We start from the raw sequence: 10,600 nt of genomic DNA on the forward strand, positions 1-10,600 counted from the left end.
ATAGAGTGTGTTTCCCAAGGTTCCTATCTTGTTTCCAATTGCAATACTTCTTTTCTTGTAAAGTTGCAAGACTATGGTTTTTGTTCCAAATGTTACTCTGCTCTTTTTCCATACTCTTGTCCAAATACCGACTCCTTGTCCTGTTTTGGTGCAAAACTTTAGTTTGTATTCCAACACTTGTCTTTTCTAATTGCAAAATTGCTCTCTTAGGCCCTTATCTGGTCTTGGTTCAACCCTTGTTTCCACAGTTGACTATTTCTCCTACTCTATTCTAGCACTTAATTTTCTCTGTGGATCAGTTTCGATTTCTCCTTCTGCAACATTGAGAGTCTTCTGGATAATTAAATTGAGTAAAACATGGCACTGACAGCTATCTATGCTTCCCATTCTAACTAATGTTACCCCTGTCATTATAGACGCAGAACCTGAGTGCTTCAGTTGGCTCCATGGCGCTAAACACCGCAAATGACCCTTCTGCCTCTTTACCACTGTACCAACCTCATTCAAAATGATCCACAACTGCTATCCCCATGGTCTTCCTTTGCTGGTATAGTGATTGCAGTGTCCACGAGTGTAGACGGTAGGTTTGACCACTGTTGTTTCCTGATAAGACAAATGAAGGGTTCGTGATGATGAAAGTGATGCCACTTGTCCCTTGCGCTGGAGGTAGTGAATATTGGTTCCTCAGGCCACAAGTGCAGATACGTAGCAGTCGTGTTCCTTTTCACGAAAAATATCATAAGGGCCAATGGTCCCTCAGAGGTCCTATTTGACTTAAAAGCTGAAGACACTAATATGAGATGCAAAGTACATTGTATCAAGACTCCACGGTTCTTTTAGGAATGTCTGCATCTGGAATGAGATCAAGCATAAGTATCATTATAAAACACGTCAGGGACATGCTTCTCCTTAAGATGTCTCACCCCTAGTCACAACTGGACTAGCCACTTTAACAACCATGATTCCATCTAGCTGAATTTTCTTTGATAGATAATGATGTTAGCAACTGGCATACTGGACTACATGACCAGAAGTCCACAGACGTGCACTAGTTACAGTACACAAGGCCATTCATTTTTTAAGGCAAAGGGAGACTTAATCACAGGATGTTGAGTCGACTCCAAGACTCAAACCTGGTTTCCCATTTCTGAATTCGGCAGCACTGGCCATAATGTCACATCCTCTACCCATGATGTCTACACTTGCAGTGCAGTCAGGCACCATCAAGAAAAGTAAAGGTTCTGACAAAAACAGATTCATGCAACTGACCATCCATGACTGGCGACACCTTTCTGAGTCAAGTATTGGCCAGAAGCTCATGCTTCCAGCTATTGGGATAAACTGAACTGAGGAATTATGTTGGCCAAGCCAGACTGTGACTGGTGCAAATTCACAACTAGACTCAACAAATTCATTGAATGTCTGCGCGCTATTCAAGACAACTTGCATACCATTTTGCTAGAGATTATTTTGATCACAAAGGAAGAGAACTTGTGCCCAGACTCACTGTATTGGCATCTGCCAATGGTAGGTACTGTCATGTTTTTCATGGGGTCCATAAATATCTCAAGCACAGAGTCGGATCCTAGATGGGCTAATAAGCAAGACCTCGTCTAGAGAAGAAGATTAAAAGCTCGACATAAGCTCAAAAGATGGAGAAACCAATAGCCATGCACTTTTACAAAGGAAAATGGCCTCGGAACTCAAAGCTCAAAAGGCTAAAAACATTAGGGTGTACTAATACAGCACTATTACCTACATTTTGACATAACAATCTTTAGACTTCACAACTTCACGCATCTCTGGCCAGATGTTCGCAGCGAGCACTAACTCACAGGGCCTTCTTCCCCCACTCTTCTGCTGACCTATGTTCTCTCTCTTTATTATCAACGGCTCCATATCTGAATCCATTTGATGTTCCTGTTTTGTGCAACAGCATTTACAATGCCCATTGCAGTTATATGCCCTTCTGTGAGGAACAAATACCCTAAGTCTGGAAACAGAGCAGGGGTGTGTATTTTTGTAAAGTAACCACAGCCATGATTTGCCCCATCATGTTGTTTTCATTCAGACGGTCATGTAACATGAGACTGTTCTGTTATGCTACGTTATGTTATGCTATGCTATGTTGTGTCATGTTATGTTATACTATGTTATGCTATGTCATGGTATGTTATTCTATGTTATGTTATGTTGCTACGTTATGTAAGCTGCCTACTGAATCTGGTATCGAGGGGCTTTTCGGTCAACAGACAATGGCATCGAAATGTTCTCACAGATTCAGCTTAGACATGACTTTGATTGCAGTAGAAACATCAAAAAATTAGAATCCATATACATATGTTCACTTGTAAAGCCACCGCGTCCCTGTTACAACACATCTCCATCACCATCCCCTCAAGTGTGTCACCAGTCTAGTGACCATGCAAAAAAAGTGGTGCCGGGCGCAAAGGCCCTTACTGGGGGTTTCAGCACCACTAATGTGTCATAGTTTCTACCACCAATGTGGCACTATGGCCCCAGACGTCACATTGGCGATGACGTAGACTGACCCTGCCTGCCAGCTCAGTTCTTCCCGTGATGAAGCAAGTCAGGCTGTGGCGCTGCTGCCCTCTACCACTGCTGACACCATGACAAGTGGGCTTCTTCCCCGTGTTGGTGAAGAAAGAATGAATATGGCATATAGAGTTCCGCCCCAAGAAGGAACTCTTCAGGTCAACGAGACCTAGTAAACAACTAGGCCCATCACCTGTAGATGAACGGTGGCACTGCCAGCCTCAGACCTTATGGGCTCAATTAGAGACGCTCCTGGTGTGGCCTGGCCCCACATGCTGCCAGTAGGAGGCACTCACTTGCACCAGCTCCTACACGCATCCTGACCTGCAGCTGCCGCTGGGATAGGTCTCACTGGAATCAACCCCCCTCTGTCGAAAGACTGAACAGCACGACCTGCTTAGAGGGGAAAGGTCACGCCAGGCTCAAAATGTCTATCCCAGCGCCACTTCAGGGCACTCCAGAGCAGCACTGGCAATTATATAAAGGCGCAGATGAGATGTCTAGTGATGCAGGTGAAACCCAAGGCCTAGCATCCACAGATTCTGGCCACTAGCCGCGAATAGAGAAACAGTCTGGACTCATCACTGCACATTAACCAAAACCAAAGTCGATGCATGCTAATATCTACACACCTGCACCCCATAAAAGTCCAATAGTAGGGCCTGCACCAAGGAGACTACCCAGTTCTGCTCCTGCAAATGAAGCCCCCCACTGTGGAGTTGTCCTTTACCACGGGCAAGACTGATAAGGGGACCTGCATCGGTGCTCAATGCGCCGTTACTGAGCCTCTGCTAATGCCCAGGTCAGCTTTCACTTTCAGAAGACAGAGAATGAGGTGCCACTGATTGTGCCCACCTCCAGCACAGCTAGGCTTACAAGGCACTTACCTGCCAGCCTCCAACTACAAGTGCATGGTCCAACGCCACACATTAGGCACCTCGGCACTGCATAGACTGCCCTCAGGCAGAGATGAGCATTGATGTCAGGACCTTCCAAAAGTGTGGCCTATCGTGCCGCTGTCCCTTCTTGTAAGCAGAGGTACTGCACCAGCTGATCTTCACGGGCAGAGGTAGAAAGGACACTTGATGTGCTGCACACAAAGCCTGCACCTGCCAGTGTAAAAGCATGACTGGCACTACTGAAGGGGGGCGAGGAAGCAACTCCACTTCCATCTAGCCTCCTCTGCCTACAAACAATGATCCTACACAGTATCTAAGCCATCCACTGCTGTATCAGCTGGGGAATGATCACTTACCACTGTTCAGCCCCCACACTACCTCTTCCTGTAATCGGCTGGCCTGAGGGGGCAAGCAGCTTCATCACCATCAAGCCCCTGCTGAAAGACCCAATTTCAAAAATTGGATTTGGCACACCTTGAGAACTCTGTTTTTCCTTGGCTGGCTAATCCACCACAAAGTTTAACTTTGTGATGGACAGTGGCTGCCAATAGGCTTCACTATCCTTCTTCTCACCCAGCAACATGTTGACTGTTTTGTTTCTTGATCTGAAGAAGGGTGCCACTTCAGCTGCCTTGCAAACCTTGCTCACTTTGCCACTGGATTCATGCAAGCCGGGCTGAAGACGGCTGGAATGCCAGAAACCGGTCCTCCGAAGCTTGTTTTCGGTCCAGGGAAGACATGGCTTGGCAGTTCGTGCTGGACTGTTCCGATGAGGCACAGGGTCAGACTGAATCGCGTATAGCCATGTCTGAACTGGGGTGGTAGAGTGGGCTAAAGAACGCTGATGGATTAAACCCACATCTTTTGACTAGGTGTGAGTGTTTGAATGATTCAGATGCTCCGTCCATCACCACCCCCTTTTGTACTGCCTTGCAAACCCTGGCATCTATGCCAGAGAACCATCAACGCCTTTCACATGCCAAAGACGTCCACAGCAGCAACTCACAGATCCACTGCGATACTATTCAGTTACCATCACACAAACCTTCAATGCATAATGGAAGAAGCTCTGTGAACCTGAGCGCAAGTCATTTACGACTGTTTGAAAATTTATTCACTCAACTGGTAACACCTTTAGTGCATCACGACTACCACCTGAAGATCGATTTATAACCCGAAAAGAATCAGACCATCAGCATCACACTAAAAGCCAAGAAACACCCATCACACTCTGAAGCAACAGCCGTCCAGAGAACACCAGCACATCCCATTGGTATCCTGGTCCAGTTTTCAGTATGCCTGAACCAGGACCTATGTACCCCAGGTATTCTATGAGCCACAGTGGCTCACCAGAGGTCTTGCTGCGACTCACACATGGTGCAAATGTAAAACCAAAGCAGCCTACACACAGACCAGTTGAGGACACAGCCAAGGTGCTGCCACAAGCAAGAGATGCTCTAGGCTCTGCTCCACTGAAGGATAGCGAAGTTGGAAGTGGTCCGAAGGAGGAGTTCGACAAGTTTCCAAGTCCCCGTAAAAAGTGTCTTAATGAGAGTTTGGCAACACAGCTACATCAAGCTATGCAATGAACTCCACATGATGCTATCAAAACTGCTGCTGATGTATTGTTTCAACTTTGGACACTAGCCACGAAATTTTCCAAGCATCAGCAGGGTGATGACTAACTCTGTACGATCTGGACATGATCTTGCTGAGGTCCTGGAATTCCCAGGTCATTGCATGTGGCCTGCCTCCCATCAGAATACATTATGAACTAGAGCGGCAATGCCCTGTTCCAGCTGGCATTGGTTGTCCAGCTGGTTACCACTGTTTGATATACTGGGCCTGAGATCCGCAGTGGGGTGCTGTTTTGTCTGAACATGACTGGCAGGCATGTCACGGTACAGCCTCCTCCGGAGCACTGCCCCTGCACTAAGATACACCCATCTCCCCTCGCAGGCATCAACAGCCAGGGGACCTTGGCTGGTTTATTAGCCAGGGGACTCCGCTCCTAACAGAGACCTTAGGGACCCCGAGGCAGAGTGAGGACGTCCCTTCCCTCACTCCTGCCCTGGTTTTGTAATCGCTGAGGACCTAGGGCCCACAACATTCTCAATAGCAAACTTACTGCAGATTTACCATTACCTTTCATATGCGTAGGCTGTTTATGACATTGTTTAAACTTTTTAAAATCCATCAAGCTTGAGTGATGGAAGCAGCAGCTGCCTGGGCTCTGCTCTGGGATTTCACCAGAGTAAATAGGAAGCGCGCTCTTCTGTTTTTCTGGCCCTCTGAGATCTGAGTTTCTTGCCATTCGTCTTTATCCAACTCCGCAACACCTGGATGCTGTTGAAATTACAATAATACGTAATTGCACTGTCATTTCAGTGAAAGAACCTTCTAAATTAGCAGGCGTTTAGAACATAATAATGTAGGCATTCTCTGTTGTTTTCACAAACCGGGATGAAAAAGGGGGTCTCGCTGTTGCTCTTTTAATATAGCCGTTGAAATGGTATTGCAGTCTTTTCTGGGCCTCTGTTTCCAAACGAGCATGGTTATTCTTTTTTAGCATACGTTGCTTTCGATTGTATATAGATCATTAAATGCAGCTCGACTCTGGTAGGTAGTCTCTTGATTGCAGTCTTTGCTAGAAGATATGCGTTACCCCCAGGTCCCTCCGTCCTCGACACCTTCATACTAACAAGTGGAGATAACCATCTCCTGACAGAAAAATAAAAACAAGAGGAATGCTGGGACACTAATACTGCCCCTCCCCCTGGGAGTACATAAGCAGTACTCACCCAGCAGACCTCCTGTTCTTTTTTTCTGTCTTCGACAGATTGGATGGTGTGCTGGTGCTGCTCCTGCTGGGCTTGAGTGGCGGTGCTTCTCTTCTTCCCCCCGCCCATCTGCCTGGCTGTGTGGGCGTGGGGTTCTCCTGGACTGCCTCCTGGCCTGCCGGGCTTGCTGGGAGTCAGTCTCTACTTGGAGCCGGTGTTCTGCTGTGCACTTCGTGCACCTGCCGGTCCTTTGCGGCTGGGGCTGGAGTTCCCGGGAAGTTGCTTCCGGGTCACGGGCTCGTCTTCCCGAGCTTGGCCGGGGAGTCGTGCCTCACTGGATGGGCTCCTGCTGTTCCTGGCTGTGGTGTTGGTGGAGTGGGGGCCTTGTTCCTGGGGTTGGCCCCCACTCTGGGTGAGTCCCGCTTGCGAGGTTTTTCCTTGCTTCTGGCATGCGTCAGCTACTTTGCACTGTGTTGCTGGACGCGCTGTGATTCTGTGCCGATCTTTCTCCCCCCCGTACTTGGCAATGTGATGCCTGTACTGTCTGAGTTTTGCTCACGCTTCCAGCTGTTGTTGCTGTCTTTTGCTGGTTACCTACGAGGGTGGAGTGCGGCTTGCTGAGGTCCGGACTGGCGGTACGCTCCTGCTTGTGGGTGTTTCCTTCTTTTTGGATTACTTCTACAGAGTTCTTTGTTTGTGATGTCCATGTGCTTCATTGCAGGCTCCAGTACTGCCGCTTTCCGATCCCCGTGTTGCCACGTCTCAGCTGTCATCGGCCCGGTTCTGTGCCTCTGAGGCTCCCGCCCTGGGACATCACCCCGTGGGGATTCCCATCAGTGAAATTGTAATGGCATGCCTTCCTAGGCATGTAAGGAAGTACAAGCATAAATGTCGGGTTCCGACTCATTTATTCCTTGTATATGCTAAATGATGTATATAATTACTCTTGGGCTGCCTGGGTTTCGGGGCTGGTTCTGCTCTCCGGGACCTTTGGCTCACTGTGCTGTATCCTGTGGGGGCTGAGGTTCTCGAGGGGCAGGGTTTCGTTTCTGCAAATTGCTGTCTCTGGGTCCTACTGTGGCATGTTTTCAATTCATGAAACCTGTTTTTTGTTCGGGTCGGGGTCGCGCTACATGGTGAGATGTAGCATGGCGGCCAGAGCGACTGTCTCCTGTGCACCGGGCTCGGTGTTCGGTCCCCAGCGGCAGCTCTTCCCCGTGTAACACTGGGCATTTGCTCGCCTTCCCTCACCGAGGGCCACCTGCTCCTTGTGGCCATAAGGTTGTTCTGCTGGGTGCCGCGGCATGCTTTTTGGGGGTCGGGGCTGTGGGCATGGGTACTGGTACGCCAGCCTCGTGCCTCCTGTGACTATGTGTGTGTATATGTATGTAGGCAGGGTTTTGATCCTTTCATGCGTTTCGTTTGGCCGCCTGTGTCATGTGCTGGGGCTGCCGCTCCTTTCCTATTGGGTGTGTCCTGGGCAAGGTGCCTCCGCCTTTCCCTGGCATGTCCTTTTTGCTGCTTTTATGGCATGGGGCGCTGGGGTGTCTACTTCCTGTACTGATGGTGTTTCTGTTTTTCTCACGTTGCGGTTGGGGCCTTGTTGTGTTGTTGGCCCCCGCTCCTGATGTTTCCCCCCTTTTTCTTCTGGACATTACGAGATGGCGGACTAGCCTTCTGGGACATGGCAAGACACTGTACAGAGACTTCTGGAGATGCCGGGGATTGAACCCGGGACCTCATGCTTGCGATGCGTGCGCTCTGCCACTGAGCTACATCCCCTCGACTGCAAATGATTCGCCCCCTTTTCTTCTTCTGGGTGTCTCGTGGACTCTTCCTGGACGTGGGGGCTGGCTGTCCTTCTGGCTGTGCCGTGTTTCGGCGTCATGGTCTCCTGGGGTGCATGTGTTCGGCGCTGTGCTTCGTCCCCGCTTCTTTTTTGGGTGGTCGTGCTGCTGCCACAGGTGCCTGCGCTGCTTGCTTCCTGTGTGTGCTCAGTGGCGGGTGCTACTGTGTGCTTGTGGTGCTCAGACGCGCTGGTGTTCTCTGCTGCCCCCCCCTCCCGCGGTGCGTGGGTGTCTGGTGGGTGCTGGTCGGTCGGGCGCTGGGTTCCTGTGCTCCTCTATTTGGTCTGTAGGGTAACTTTTCTGTTCCAGGCCTGCTGCCTTGCCGCCTGCCCGCCCCGGTTCTTGTCTGTTCTCTGGGGGCGGGCGTGTCGTGGGGCTTCTTGCTTTGGCTCCCTTCTTCGGGTTGTGCCCCTGCTCTTGGCCGCTCGGGCTTGGGGTTTTCCCCTCCGGGGTTGGCGTGGGCTGCCTTCTCCTTGGGTGCCTTTGTCTCTGCTGTGGGCTGGCTGTTGTGGCCTTGTTCCGATGGTGTGTCCTGGTTCTTCGCCTCCGCTTCCTGGCTCCTGTGGGGTTGGTCGGCGTTTGAGCTGCACCTGGTTCCTGTCCTTTGGTGCTTGCTTGTGTCGTGCCGGGGCCTCTCTGGGGTGCTTTGTCCCCTCTACTTGCGCTGGGGTGGCATGTGCTGCCTTGGGTTTGGCTGTTCTGTTCTGTTCCTCCCTGCCTGCACCTGGTCTCAGTTATTCCCTGTGGTTTTGCTGGTTCGGGCCTGGTTGGTGCCTGGTTGGGCGCCCATATGGGTCTTCCTGGTGCTGTGGGCTTCTCTTTGCCCCGGCCTGGGGCTTCTGGTGTTGTCCCGGGGCCTTCTGTGTGCCTGGCCTGGATGCTTCGGCCCTGGCTCTCCCCGTGCTTGCCTTTGGCTTGCTTCTGGTGTTTCCTGGCTGCTCCTTCTGTTTCGGCCTTGGTGCCTGTCTACTTTCTTCCGGGATGGGGCCTCCTGGCTGCTTCCGTGTCCTGTCGTGCCACCTGTTCTCTGGTGTGGTATGCTGTCCCCGTGCTCTACTGTCTGCTCGGTGGTTGTGCCTGGTCGGGCCGGATTGGTGCCTGCCTGTCCTCCTGGGGCTGCTGGGTGCTGTTGGCTTCTTGGTCCTTCTGCTCTCGGGGGTGTTTTGCTTCCTGGGTTGTTCTGGTCTCGTCTGGTTCCCTTGGTGGGTGCCTGGCTGGGGTGTTGGCTGGGGCGTGCCGCTCCTGCTTGCTGGGCTCCCTTTTGGGCTCTGCTTCCTGGCCGGTGTCCCTTTGGGTCCTGGCGGGGTGTCCTGCGTTGGGGCCGCTTCCTGGTGGTTCCTTCTGGGCCTTCTCATGCTGTTGGTTCTCTTCCCGGGCTTGTTTTCCCGGTGTTGTGGGCCTGTGTGGAGTTCTGTGGCTGAGGTTCTGCCGGCTTCGTGCTGGTTGTGTGTGGCTTCGGGCTGTGCCTTCTGGGTTTTCGGGCTGTGCTGACCCTTTTTGTCCTGCTCTGGGGGTCTGTTGCCGGCCTTTTCCGGGTTGTTTCCTGGTCCTGTGGTCCTGGCTTGCTCCTTCCTCCCTTGCTTTTCTGGGGCTTTGTTCCCTGTGTGGGTCTGTTTGGCTGCCCCTCCCTCTCGGGTTGGCGTGCTGTTCTGTGGTGCTCATGCCTCTGCGGGTTCCTCCCTCCGGGCTGCGGGTTGTCTGTGGTTTCCTGCTGCTTGGTCCTCTGCTCTCCTTCGGGGTTTGCTTGGCCTGCTGTTTCTCCTGCGTGGTCGGGTTGCTTGGCTCTGGTCCTGGCTTCCCGTTTCTGTTGGGGTTTGTTGGCCTCTTTTTTGGCGGTTTGCTTGGCTCCTCGCCGGCGTTGCTGGGTTGGGACCTTGTGATTGTGGTCTGGGTGCTGTGCTCCCTGGGCTTTCTTTTTCCCTCTGCTCCTGCCCTTGCTGCTTGCCTGGCCTGGGTGTGGGGTTCCTGTGTCTTTTGGGCGCCTTCTTTGTGCTGCCCTCTGTGCCTCGTTGGCCGGCTGCTGGGATTTCCCGGTTACTCTGTGCTCCCCTCCTGCCTTGTGTTCCATCCCTTTGGGGTTGGGGTTTTCTGGGCTTGAGGTCGGTTTCTCTGTTCCCGACCTGGTTGTGTTTTCTTTGTTGCTGGTTTACGGTCTTGTTGGCCTCTCCTTGTTTGGTGGGCTTTCGGCTGGGTTATGGGGTTCCTTCCTGTCCCTGTCTTTTGGGTCAGGTTCTCGGTCCTGTTCGGCTCCTGGGTGCTTGTTGCCTCCTGGGCCTCCTAGGTGGGGTTTCCTCCTCGGTTCTCTTGGGCTCGAGTCCTTTCTTTTGAGAGTTTGGCCGTGTTTCTGGCCTGTGCTTCTCCTTCCTTTTTGGGCTGGGTGCTTGTGCCTGCGCTCGGTTGGCCGTTCCTTCTTTGGCTTTCTTCCGGGTTGTCTCATCTTCCTGGTGGGTCTGCCTGGTCGGTCTTCTCCGGTGGGTTGTTTTTGCTGGTCTTGGTGTCCTGGTCCCGGTCCCGGTTG

At 51.8% G+C, this 10,600-nt stretch overlaps 1 non-coding gene across 1 annotated transcript; it reads right to left on the minus strand.

Annotated features, from left to right (window-relative positions):
• Positions 1 to 7,945: 7,945 nt before the first annotated feature.
• Positions 7,946 to 8,017, minus strand: TRNAA-CGC (transfer RNA alanine (anticodon CGC)). Its single transcript has one exon. It is a non-coding gene; the product is annotated as a tRNA-Ala (tRNA).
• Positions 8,018 to 10,600: the final 2,583 nt, after the last annotated feature.

Source organism: Lissotriton vulgaris, chromosome 1_1 (genome assembly GCF_964263255.1).
Source record: "Lissotriton vulgaris chromosome 1_1, aLisVul1.2, whole genome shotgun sequence".
Classification (NCBI taxonomy): Eukaryota; Metazoa; Chordata; class Amphibia; order Caudata; family Salamandridae; genus Lissotriton; species Lissotriton vulgaris.